We start from the raw sequence: 13,692 nt of genomic DNA, 5'->3' as shown, positions 1-13,692 counted from the left end.
CTCTTGTGAATTTTTCCTTTAATTTATTGGATCAACTTGATGCTAGATTTCTGAATTCTTTTGTAAATTCCGTGAGACTTTAATTCATAAACTAATTTTGCTTAATCTAAATTTCTAATAAACGTAGCTCAAATATTTACAATAAAATCCCTCAAATGTACACGGAGAAATGAACTAATAGTGGTTGAGAAGTTAATAGACATGTAATACTAATAATTACATTTAAATACATGAAATGGCTGGGTGTCAATTGCGCGAGTCGATATGCCCGATTCGAAATCATTTAGCTCTACTCATTTTGTACTCGGTAACCTTGTTACATCTTTGTTAAAATCATGCTCATTAAGGTTTCAAATATATAGAATTCGAGTTGCTCGCGAGTCAAGAGTTCGATAATCATGCTCATTAAAATTTAAATTCATGCTCAGTAAGGTTTCAAATTAACACCTCTACTAGCAAGTCAAAAGAAGAATGCAACAAATCCATAGTCCATTGTTTTGTATCGACTAGCAAAAAAACTTATGTTTGAACATTAGACACGAAGATATACTACTTTTCCCAAGTGATATGGTTTCTTTTACGGGGAAATGGCTGATTTGGGTTACCAAGTGAGAGGATTTCTTTAAGGTTCTAGAATATCAACCTTTCCCCTTTAATACTTTTGTGCGACTATTAGGTTGACTTTTTAGGATTAGTCCATTTTGATCTTATATAATAATAAAGTCCCAAGAAAACATTATCAATATAAAACAAAGTTATGGATTTACTCACGAGTTTATCGAATCGAGCTGGGTCTTGGTCAGTCGAATTCGAGTTGCTAACTGTAGAATATCATGAATCTGATTCATAAGCACTTAAATCAGGATCACATGCATATACAATTAAGGATCTCATATTATAAGTTTAGAATTAACCTTTGTAGCGTAAATTCCACAAAGCTTTGAATAACCCGGATAAAGAGCTTCAGATGCGATTCCTCTACTTAGTCCACCAACCCGGATCAACACTCCACCAATGCTAGTTGAAAAGGAAGAAAACTTCTTCTACGTTTATGGAGTATATTGGATAATATTATATGTAAAGGGATAATATTATATTAAAAAGGGTAGAATGGTACTTTCATAGTCATAGGTCTGTAATGTAAACACTATATATATTGAATGCCAGGTTAACCTACAATAGATTAACACAATCCGTCCCGTCGCCGCACGTCACCGGCTGGTCCACGCCCAGCCACGCCACCACGACGACCGCCCATGTTCCGATGCACAACCCTTCCTCTTCCTCGCGTGTGCAACCATGCTTCCCTCCCGGTTTCTCGGTTCCCCAGTAGAACCCTATCACCGGAGCTGTGCAACTGGCAGACTTCTCTTCACCGCCGGCGACACTATATTCTGGCTACCCATACCACGCCAATGCGCCGCCTTCATTCGGTCTTCCACAGATTTTGGCACCTAATCTTAGTAATTTGGTAACGATTACTCTTTCTTCTCCTGAAGATTATTTATTATGGAAAACCCAAATTACTTGTTTATTACTTTCCCATAATCTGCTTGGTATGGTTGATGGTTCTGCTATTATTCCCCCTGCAACTGTTCTTGATGAACATGGTGTTTCTATTCCTAATAATCAGTTCTATGAATATTTGCGTGTGGATCAACAAATAAAAACCTTGAATTTTCGCCACACTCTCTAGGGATGTTTTTGTAGATGTGCATGATTTATCTACTTCTATGGCAATTTGGACTTGTTTACAAACTAGATTTATGCATGCTAGTATGGCTAGATCAATGGAATTAAAGGGCTGTCTTACTCGTATTAAAAAGACTGCTTCCCAGACCATGGATGGATATTTACGTGAGATTAAGGTGATTGTTGATTCCCTTGCTTCTATTCAATGTCCTGTGTTGAACCAGGATTTAGTGCAGTATACTCTGTTTGGTCTAGATCGTGATTCTGAGTACGATCACATAGTTACTACTCTCTTGCATTATCCATTCCCGATTAGTTTTGATGATTTGCGTCCCAAGTTGTTACTGCATGAACAAAGATTGTTAAATTCTAAGGATGCATCTGATCCCTCATCCCATCATGCCTTACTTGCCGTTAAATCTACTGGTACTGGATTAAGTTCCTCCTCCCAAACTAATTCTGGAGGGAGAAATCGGGGAAGGAATAACAGAAACAGAGGTGGTTATAACAATCGTGGGGGCAACAATGGTCGGAATAATAATGGTGGGAATGGTGGAAACAATAATAATCGGGGCTCTGGAGGAAACAACAACAAAAATGGTAATCGGGGACGCTCAAATAGTATAAGTAAATTTTCTGACTTGTCATCCTATAGTATGCCTTGCCTAGATTATATTACTAATAATTTGTCGTCTGCAGGGAGTAATTCATCAAAAAGTAACATTGTTACCTCTACCCCTACTTCCGATACATGTGGTTTGTGTTGGTTTCCAGGTCACCAAGCTGCCTATTGTCCCCAGCGTTTCAATTCCAGCTTTGTTCCCTCCTCCTCAGAAAGCGTCACTCGAGCCTTAGCTGCACTGTCTGTTGGTGGTGAAGCTAATGACTCCGTCTGGTACCCGAATTCAGGAGCTGCCTCTCACATGACTCCTCAGGATTGTACGTTTTCTATTAAAACTCCTTATACCGGGTCTAGTTCTGTTGTAGTTGGTAATGGTACCTTACCCCCAATTAAAGATACTGGAAATTTAACTTTAAAAACTGCAAGTCGTCCCCTCCGTTTATCCTCTGTCTGTCATGTCCCTAATTTAAAACATAATTTATTATCAGTTAACAAGTTGTGTCATGAACATGATTGTGTTGTGAGTTTTGATAAAAATGCTGTTTATGTTAAGGACCAGATAACGGGGGAAGTTCTGCTTCAGGGAACCAGTAAACAAGGTGTCTACCCTCTTCAGCCCAACATTGTCCCTCATGAGCCTTCAGTTCCTGCTTTCCTAGCCATTAAGGAGTCGGGTGACGTGTGGCATGCTCGTCTGGGTCATACATCTTCTAGCATTATAGGATATTTATGTTCAAATAAATATATCACATGTACCTCTAAATTTCATGATGATTGTGTTGGCTGTAAGCTAGGAAAGATACATCGTTTACCTTTTGATTCCGTTGAACATATTTCTACATATCCATTATATAAAATTCATAGTGATCTTTGGCAATCTCCTGTTTTGTCAAATCAATTATTTCGATATTATGTTGTGTTTGTTGATGATTTTTCACGCTACTCCTGGATTTATCCCTTACGTCGAAAATCAGAAGTTTATTCTAAATTTCTAATGTTTCAAAAGATGGTTGAAAATCTTTTGAATTGCAAAATAAAAATTTTTCAAAGTGATGGCGGAAGAGAATTTGATAATTCTCCTCTTCTTCAACATTTTTCTGACAATGGTATTATTTTTCAAAAATCTTGTCCCCATACTCCGGCTCAAAACGGTGTTGCAGAACACAAACATCGTCATATCATTGAAATGGCTCGTATTATGATATTCATTCTGATTTTCCTGCGGAATTTTAGGTTGATGCATCATATACTGCTACTTACACTATCAATCGATTACCCAGCTCGGTTTTAGGGGGTGTATCTCCTTTTGAAAAATTATTTCATCGTCCACCTTCCTATCAATTTTTGAAAACATTTGGATGTGACTGCTTTCCCTTGTTTCCGGACTCTAAAAATCACAAGCTGCAACCTAAATCTAAAACTTGCGTTTTTATTGGATATGCATTGGAATATAAATGGTATCGATGTTTGATCCTACTACCAAGAAAGTCTACACTAGTCGTCATGTTATTTTTCATGAACATAAGTTTCCTTATCGTGCTTTAGTTGGTGCCTTGTTTAATATGCCTTATACGTTGCCCATGGCTTTGTCGTCTGATTGGAGTCCTACCAATGTCGCACGTGAGCTACACCCAGCTCCCCCGTTGCTCCCAGTGTCGGGCCTGTTGTCTCGGTCCTTGCCCCGCAGCCTCGTTGCGTCATCTCCACACGGCGCACAGCAGTTGGTGCCCAATTCCTCTGTGTTGCCTGTTGTCGCTACTATCCTTAATGGCTTGGCAGGCCAGCGCATCCTCCCCTTGTCGCCTCCTGCGAGCGCATTTATTCTCCCTCGCCTGCTGCCTCGCGAGCCTCGCCTCATACGCCTCCTGACCCGCACGCTGACGCCTCAGCCGTTGCTGGACTAGCGTCCGCCTCCTCTGTCCACGAGGATGGCCCTGCCTTGTTCTCCCCTCCCTCGTCGCCTAGTAGTGTGTCCCCCCACGTCACCCCTCCTCCCTCGTCTTCCGTAGCTAACCACCATCCGATGGTTACGCGACTTAAAAGTGGTGTGTCTAAGCCTAAAATATTCATGAACTTAAAAACTGATATAACTGAATCTGAACCTACTAATTTTAAACAAGCTTCTAAGACTCACGTTGGCGTCAAGCTATGTTAGATGAATATAATGCTTTGATTAAAAATGACACATGGGAGTTGGTACCTCGCAACTATGATCTAAAGCCAGACTTGTTTTGTTTGGCAATCACCAGCAGGCAGGTATTGATTACTTTGAAACCTTTAGTCCTATTGTTAAACCTACTACTGTTCGCTTGGTTCTCACTATTGTTGTTTCTCTTAAATGGTCTATTCGTCAGTTAGATGTCAAAAATGCGTTTCTTCATGGTTTTCTTAATGAAGAGGTTTATATGCGTCAACCTCCGGGTTTTATTCATCCATCTAAACCTACTCATATTTGTCGTCTTCGTAAGTCCATTTATGGTTTGAAACAAGCTCCTAGAGCTTGGTTTCTCGGTTTAGCAACTTTCTCTTATCTATTGGTTTCAAGTGCAGCAGTTGTGACACTTCTATGTTACTCTAAAATTCGTGGTCATCTCATTATTCTTCTTTATATGTTGATGACATTGTCCTTACTGGTAGTAGTCCTCCTCTTGTTGCCAAATTCATTTCTGTTCTTTCTTCTCAATTTGCTATGAAGGATTTAGGGGATCTTCATTATTCTTAGGTGTGCAGGTTGTGCGTACTCCCTCTGGTTTATTTTTGTCTCAACATAAGTATGTTCTGATTTACTCGTAAATTCCATCTTCATACTGTTAAACCAGTTACCACTCCTGTTGTCTCTAGAGTAACATTGTCTCTCTTGATGGAGAACTTCTTGCTGATCCCACAGATTATCGTAGTATGGTTGGTGCATTGCAGTACTTAACTATGACTCGTCCTGATATTGCTTATGCTGTTAATATGGTGTCTCAGTTTATGCATGCTCCTCGTACTACTCACCTTCATGCTGTGAAAAGAATTTTCAGATATCTGCAGGGCACTCTGGATTATGGACTTATTTATATAGCAGCAGTCTCCTACTGTTGTTATTGCCTATTCTGATGCAGATTGGGCAGGATGTCCTGAACACAGACGTTACTACTGGTATGCTGTTTTTCTTGGGAAGAATTTAATTTCCTGGCGTTCAAAAAGCAACCTACTTCTCAATCCTCCACTGAAGCTGAATACAGGGCATTGCCTACACAGCTGCAGAAACATTTGGCTCAAGCAACTTCTTGCTGACATTGGCCATTTTCTCCGTCTCCTGTGATTGTCTATTGCGACAATGTCTCTGCTACTTATCTCACTGCTAATCCTTCATCATGATCGTAGCAAACATATCGATGTTGACTATCACTTTGTTCGAGAAATGGTTGCCAAGGGAGGTCTTATTGTTCGACATGTTCCTACTAGTCTCAGGTTGCAGACATTTTCTAAAGGCCTATCTACTGACTTATTTACTAAACATCGTACCAATCTATTCCGTTGTTTCACCCCTAAAGATTGAGGGGGTGTATTGGATAATATTATATGTAAAGGGATAATATTATATTGTAAAGGGTAGAATGGTACTTTCATAGTCATAGGTCTGTAATGTAAACACTATATATATTTAATGCCAGGTTAACCTACAATAGGTTAACACAATTATTTCCCACACTTGTATAGAGTATAACGTGACTTTTGAGAGAGAGAATAGGAGAGAGAATATAATAATAGAAAACTAATGTATTTTCTTTTCTGCCTAACCCAATATATAAAAGTATTTAGGTCAGAATTTCCTCTCCTTTTCCCTTCTTGGCCGGCCACCCTAGGGCCCTCTCTTGGGCTCTAGGCTTCTTTCGTTGATCCAAGTTTAATGTATGACCTTGTAGGATCCATTACATTGGGTTTCGGGTTTATCATTTACTAATCCGAAGTTCTATAGCTTTCTCTAGTAAGACTTATAGACGACCCAATATAACGAATTTATTATCTCTATAATACGATCCATTATATATTAGTAATTGCATTTAAGTCGAGGACATAAATCCTTCACTAACAAGCTACTAAATTTTGAGTTGAGTCGAATTTGAGTTGCTTACAAGCTACTAAATTAGATTAGCACCCGTGATCCATGAATTTTAAGGTTTTACATGGGTTATAGGTGGAGCCGTGTAGGCTTGTGTTGGAATGTGTGATGGTGCACCTCAGCGCGTGCATTGGAGTTTGTGATGGTGCACGTGTGTTGAAGACTTGAAGTGCATGTTGGTGGAGCTTGGCTAGGTGCCACATGTTTGAGTTATTTATGGACTCAAACAGGGGTAAAGAGGTCATTTCAAGGACACTAATAGAAAGACAAAAATGAAATAGCAGATGATTACACGCGCGACTTAGGAACTTTTTTTCTCTCTGTTCAACTTTTTCTTCCTAACTATTTCTTATTCTTCTTTGAATTCTCCAAGTAAGACAACTTTTTTCTCTCTCTCTAACCTTTTCTTCCTCTCTAATCAATATTTCTTCTTCTCTGGATTCCCCCACGTAAGGCAAATTTTGTCTCTTCAACATCATCTCAACAAGTTATTTGGAGTTTCAAATTCTTCGTACCCGACTCATTTCACATCTTCTTCTTCTTAGATTTGCAACTTATACCCTGCATATTGCCTAATCTTTTATAGTCTCTTCGAATTTTAATTTATTTACACTTTATTTCCTTTATATAATCTGTCAAATTTCAAATGTAGTTACCATCTTGCTGGTATAATTAATTACATAATTTTATTTACAATTATCCAAATTTTTCATTAATGTTTTTTATAGCTTGGGGTAAATGTTATCTGAAATTGGTGATTTTTTGAAATGGGTAGCTAATATTTTGGAGGAATTATGGAGATTAAAGCCCTTGGAACTTATATCAAGAAGATGTGGTACATAGAAATAGAGCGATCTTATTTGTGAGTGAGTTACCTTTGAGGTTATGGCAATGAGACCGGGGTTGGATTTTGCAGAGATAATTTGTATGTAAATTTGCTTGCCCTTAGGAAGCTAAATACAATGTTGTTTAGTATGTTGAAGGATTGGTCGTTCTAATCTTCAAGTATAAATATGTAATTTACTCAAAGTTATGCTCAGAATAGAATTAAGCATTTAGCTCATAATAGAATTAGGCATTTAGCTATTTAAAAATGTTGCATTGTTCTATTAATTCATGTTTGGGTGATAACTTAGCTTCCTTATTTCAGAATTTAGTGAACTATGTAAATTATAAACATTCTTGATGATAGTTTTAAAAATCTAGTGAATTATGTAATTTACTAAACATTATTGATGATAGTTTATTCAAAAATTAAATCTATTTGTACAAAAGAGAGGCTAGATTAATACCAATACGATAATGGATTGTTACCAATTAGATAATGAATCGGTGCCAATGAAAGTCTAAATTAAATATATATTAAAATGGATAAGTTGATGGTAAAAGAAAAAGATTACTACTTATTGTTCTTACGATCTAGCAAGAAACTCTCAAGTCCAGGATTGAGTATTTCATTAAGTTTAACATATCTTATTGTAGATCATCATTGTAATTTGGTACCTTGGTACTCATGTTAGGTCTAGATTGGTACCAATCAAAGTCAAGACGGTATCACCAATATAATAAGTTGGTACCAATGAAAGTGTAGATTATACTGGCACCAATAAAAGAATTAAATCGTTCTAAAAGGAGAATATTAGTACTAATGGAAGAGTAATTTGGTACTAAATGAAGAGTATAATGGTACCAGTGGAAGAACTTATACTAATGAAAGAGTAATTTGATATTCGTGTATTATGGAGTATAGACTAATACAATTTTTTATCTTTTGAAGTCTTATTTCCTCATAAGTATAAATTCGTTCATATTGTCATTTTCACCTTATCCCTAATATAATCGATTTTTTATATTCTTAATTTGCTTCAAACCAAGTTTGATAATTCTAAGGATATTTTCAAACTGCTTATTTTGATACAAATGTTATAAAGTTTGGTACCTGAATTATATTAATTTAGTACCAATTTCATTTTGTTTGGTACTTGATTCTTCATACTTTGGTACAATGTGATTTTTAATTTGGTGCTTGTCTCATCACATTTTTATACCAGTATACTACGAGATTTGTATTAATATTGAACTAGTTTGAGAATAATATCTATATGTATTGATGAAGGAATAGGGCGAAGAAAAAAGGAAATTACTTTGGGGGAAGACAACGCATACATTAGAAAATTTTCTAATATTTTTTGGTACTAATATAAGATCACTTTGGTACCAATATAAGACCACCTTGGTACCAATTTAAGACAAATTTGGTACCAATTTAAGACAAATTTAGTACCAATTTAAGACAACTTTGGTACCAATTTAAGATTGCTTTGGTACTAGTATAAAATCACATTGGTACCAATACAAGATATGCAAATTATTACCTAATCCCCACATAAAAAAACATAAGGGTTTTTCTACGTTATACCCTTGTGTTTCTTCAATTTCTACGTTTTACCCCAACTTTTTAAAAATTCTACACGGTACCCTCAAGCTTACCTTTTTTAATGCACGATGCCCAAACTGCTGATTTTATGTCATTAATTTCATTTATTTTTTTAAATTTATTGGAAGTAATTTGACTTATACATAGTTTAACCCTTAGAAGGTTATTCACTAATTAGATTCATTCCACCGGAATATAAAAAATAGACGAAATTCATGATGTATAATCATCGGTAGGGGCATTGTCCGTTAAAAAAGGTAAGTTTAAGGGTACTATGTGGAATTTTTAAAAGCTTGGGGTACAACGTAGAAATTGAAAAAATACAAGGGTATAACGTAGAAAAACCCAAAACATAATGAAAATGATTATGGTTTCCATTTTCAACACCTAGAAAATGCATATCAAGTATGTTTTAGTTGTTTGATTAATGGGGTTAAAGTTATATAAGTTTAGCCATTGAATTTATTTGCTAAACCAAAGTCAATTACCAAAATCTGAAATTGAATTGATCAATATCAGCGATACCAATCTGTTCAATGGAGGGTACCAAAGTTCTATGTGTAGGGTACCAAGAGCTAGCCTAAACCTGTAGGATGTCAATGGAATCTAATACTTTTTCACATGATCTATATAGGATGAATTCATTTATTTGAAAGGCTCCATTCTGTAGGTGGCAATAAGTAAATGAAATTGACGTGTTCGACTTAAATCCTGAAATATAATTGGCCAATATATATATCAAGAGTACCAGTCTGTTCTATGGAGGGTACTAAAGTTAGATGTTTAGGGTAATAAGGTCTTGTCCTATAGGTAAGAAGACACTTTATACTCTATTTAGGATCAAATAGGCTCCAATTTCTCCCGATGATATCCTATAGTTGTTCATACAATAGTTCAAACCCAATAATACACCCCAATTGGCCTCTTCCTTGTACATTATTGCTCCAAACACTTGCAATCCATGTAATAAGAAGGGGAAGGTACCAATGCGTGGAACATGATGTACCAAGTTAATGCTTGGTTCTCTCAAATGAGCTTCAATCTCTTCCAATGATATATCCTGTGGTCGTTCATACATGGTTCCAAAACTCGACGATATACCCCAATTAATTAACATGATGTTCAATTATTCTCTTCCTTCTACATTATTAGCCTAAATACTTGTAACTCATGTAAGAAAGGGAAGAGATCAATAAATGAAGCATGAATTACCAAGGTAACACTTGGTCCTCTCAATTGGACTTCAATCTATCCCAATGATATCTTATCATTGTTCGTACACGATTCCAAACTAATGATATACTCCAAATCATTGATATGCTGTTCAATTGGCCTCCTTCTTATGCATTATTGACCCAAACACTTGTAACCCATGTAAGAAGGGGAGACTACCAATGTATGAAGCATGATGTACTAAGGTAACACTTGGTCTTCCGAAATGAGATTTAATTTCTCCCAATAATATTCGATTGTATTTCATGTATGCTTCTAACCAAATTATATACACCAAATCATTGTCAAGATGTTCAATTAATATCATCTTTCTACATTATTGACTCAAACACTTACAATCCATGTAAGAAGGGGAGGGTACCAATGTATGAAGCATGTACCAAGGTAACACTTGGCCTCTCTAAGGAGCTCCAGTCTTTTCCAATGATATCTTATTGTTGTTCATAGATGCTTCCAACCTAATGATATACCCCAAATTATTAACATGATGTTAGATTGGCATATTCCTTGTACAATAATATTGGCCTAAATACTTGCATCCTATGTAAGAGGGAGGGTACCAAGGTAGGAACCTTGATGTACCAAGGTAGCACTTGGTTTTTCCTAAAAGGCTCCACTCTCTCACAATGACATCCTATTGTTGTTCATAAATGGTTCCGACCCAATGATATACCACAAATCATTGAAATAGTATCCTGTTATATCTATTTTCTGCCTTTTGTTCGTTGCAATAATAATCTGCTTGTTTTAAATTGGTATCAATCTAACATGGATTTGGTACCATTATGAAATATAATTGGTACCATTATGAAATATAATTGGTACCATTATCATATGAAATTGGTACCATTATGAAATATAATTGGTACCACTATAATATGAAATTGGTTCCATTCTGATATATAATTGGTATCATTTTGCTTCGAATTTGTATCATTTTGACTTCAAATTACCATTTGGATAATGCTTTCTTTTGAATAAGTGGTACCGATTTAGACTCTTATTAGTACTAGTTTTTTCATTTATAAGCATCTCACTAGTAACAGTAACAATATTATTTTCTTGAAAGGTTATCAGAGGCACTAAAACTATCATCACTCAATTATAAAGATAATCCAACCAATGAGAACTACCACTTCTCTATTATGTCAAATGAAACATGAGTTTAACAATAAGAAGATAAGATAATTTCATCCATTTGATGATTTGAATCCACAACGTATTATATTATCAAATTTAGATAGAATCAATAATAATTTTTTCATAACCTATATATCTTATTATTTAAAAGCATCAATTATCATAACCTATATATATATATATATATATATATATATATATATAATTCTTTCTCTAAAGACATTTAATTTTTATTCGCTCACTTAAGTTGTACCAAACTTGATATATGAGTGTAACCAATCACAAGTTTGCAATGCCCACAAGACAACCACTTCCTTTAACATTCACCTCAAATGGGTCCGTTATGACTTTAATTGGTACCATTAATACTGCTTGAACAATTAAACACAAAATAATTAAATGCAAATACAAACATATTACGAACTATAAATATAGAAAAAGAAACAAAAAATATAAAACCAATATATAGCTATCCTATCCTCTTTGATCTCTGCTTGTAAATCTTCCATACAAAGGCAATCAAATCCAAAAATAGAACAAAAATGAGATATTTCAAAGCAACTACATCATTTAGATTAACTGAAATAAAATCAAATAATAAGATCAAGCTTGATTTATTCTCATCAACAAAATCGCAATTTTTATTGTGAATGAAACTTGAAAATCAAAGCTAAATAGTGCAATAACACATGCGATGTTCTCATAAAATAATTGTAGAACCAAGCTAAAAAAAACTAAAGAACCCCATAATCAAAGAACCCATATAACTCAATACTTGATTTTAAATTTCACTGTATGTTTGAACCCATATAACTCAAAAACTAAAGAACCCCATAATCAAAGAACCCTTATGATCAGGCTTGCCGCATACATAGCACAAAACAGTCCTCTTTTGAATCTTACCGTTTGGTTTGTTCAATTTTCCTTGCTTCTTACCTTTGTTGAATACCTTCTTTCCCTTACCTTTGAACTTATCAGAACCCGATGCAGCAGCAGATTCCACTAGATTAGCTTTGGTAACATTGACAAGAACCGAGTCATGATTATCCTTGATTTGGTTGGCCTCTTCAATCCTCATATGACTGATTAGTTCCTGAAGAGACAAGAACTCTTTCCTATGCTTCAGATTGTTACGGAACTCCCTCCAGGAAGGAGGAAACTTTTCCAGCAGTATATTGGCCTGGAAAACCTCACAGATTTTCATGTCTTCATTTAGTACATCAGCACACAGATTTTCGTAGACATGAACTTGGTCCATGACAGGTTTGTCATCAACCATTTGGAAAGACAACCACTTTCCCACAACATACTTTTGTTTCCTAGCATCATCAGCCCCGTATTTTTTCTCAAGGGCCTCCCAAATCAGTTTAGATGATTTATGTACCATAAATAAATCAAACAGGTTAATAAATGGGCGGATCTCAAGGAAAATCAGTCCCGGGTCCAAAAAGCCCAAGGTCCAAGGCCCAAGGCCCGGTCCGGGCGGGCGGCGCGCACGCGTGTGTGATAGCAAGCCCAAACCAACCATGACATCCAACCACAAAAGCATCTCAAGTACCAACTCAATGTAAGGAAGGAGGGAGGGAATATATAAACAAGGAGAAATTCCCTCCCACAAGCAATGTGGGACAAGCAACAAAAAGAGGCCAAGGCTTTTCCAAGCCTTAACTCCAACAGTAGTAATTCAAGAATTTTAAGCTATAGAAAAATAATTATGAAATAATCTAATTCAACAAAAATGATTTAATATATGAGCTCAATATAAAAAAATAAAAATTCTTCTTCTTATTTGCCATAAGCAATTCAAGGAAATGGAGTTGTAGTAAAGACAAAGAAAACCTAATAAACATGAAAGTTCAGGGAAGAAGAAAATGGGATTTGGTTGATGTTTCATACTGACCCAATTTTTTCTCTATCTTATTCCTCCCCCACTCTCTTGTTTTATTGAAAGCAAATAATACGCTTTTCTTCACTTTTTTTTGTTGTGGGCCCTACAATATATTGTTTTTCTTTTTTCTCTTGGGTTGTTTGAGTCCTCAAATAATTGATAACAAGAGTTTCTCCATGTTGGTGTCTTGATGCTCTTCTTGTGAGAGTGTATTTAGTTGCGTACATAAACTTTTCTCAAAAAATTGATTTTTGCATTTTTCTTTGTTTGGTTTATTAAGAGTGGGAAACAATTTTTCCATTGGTGTAAATAATTTTTTTTCTTAGTGGAAGGGAAAACACATTTTAATACCTATTTTTTCCCTTCCTAGAATCCATCCTTCTTCTTTCCATTACATTCTTCCTTTTCTCCTGGAATTTTCATGTAAGGAATGAAATAACAAAAAATAAGCTCTGTTTCCCCTTGGAGTTTTGGTGCTATTTTTAGTCCAAACAAACGGAGGCTTAGTGTTATTGGTGGGCATAGATTCAAACGATGAAGTGAGAACGAGAAAGCGGGACTGACAATGAAAA

This window comes from Beta vulgaris, chromosome 7 (genome assembly GCF_026745355.1).
Source record: "Beta vulgaris subsp. vulgaris cultivar EL10 chromosome 7, EL10.2, whole genome shotgun sequence".
NCBI classification, from domain to species: domain Eukaryota; kingdom Viridiplantae; phylum Streptophyta; class Magnoliopsida; order Caryophyllales; family Amaranthaceae; genus Beta; species Beta vulgaris.
This window is presented reverse-complemented; position numbering follows the sequence as displayed.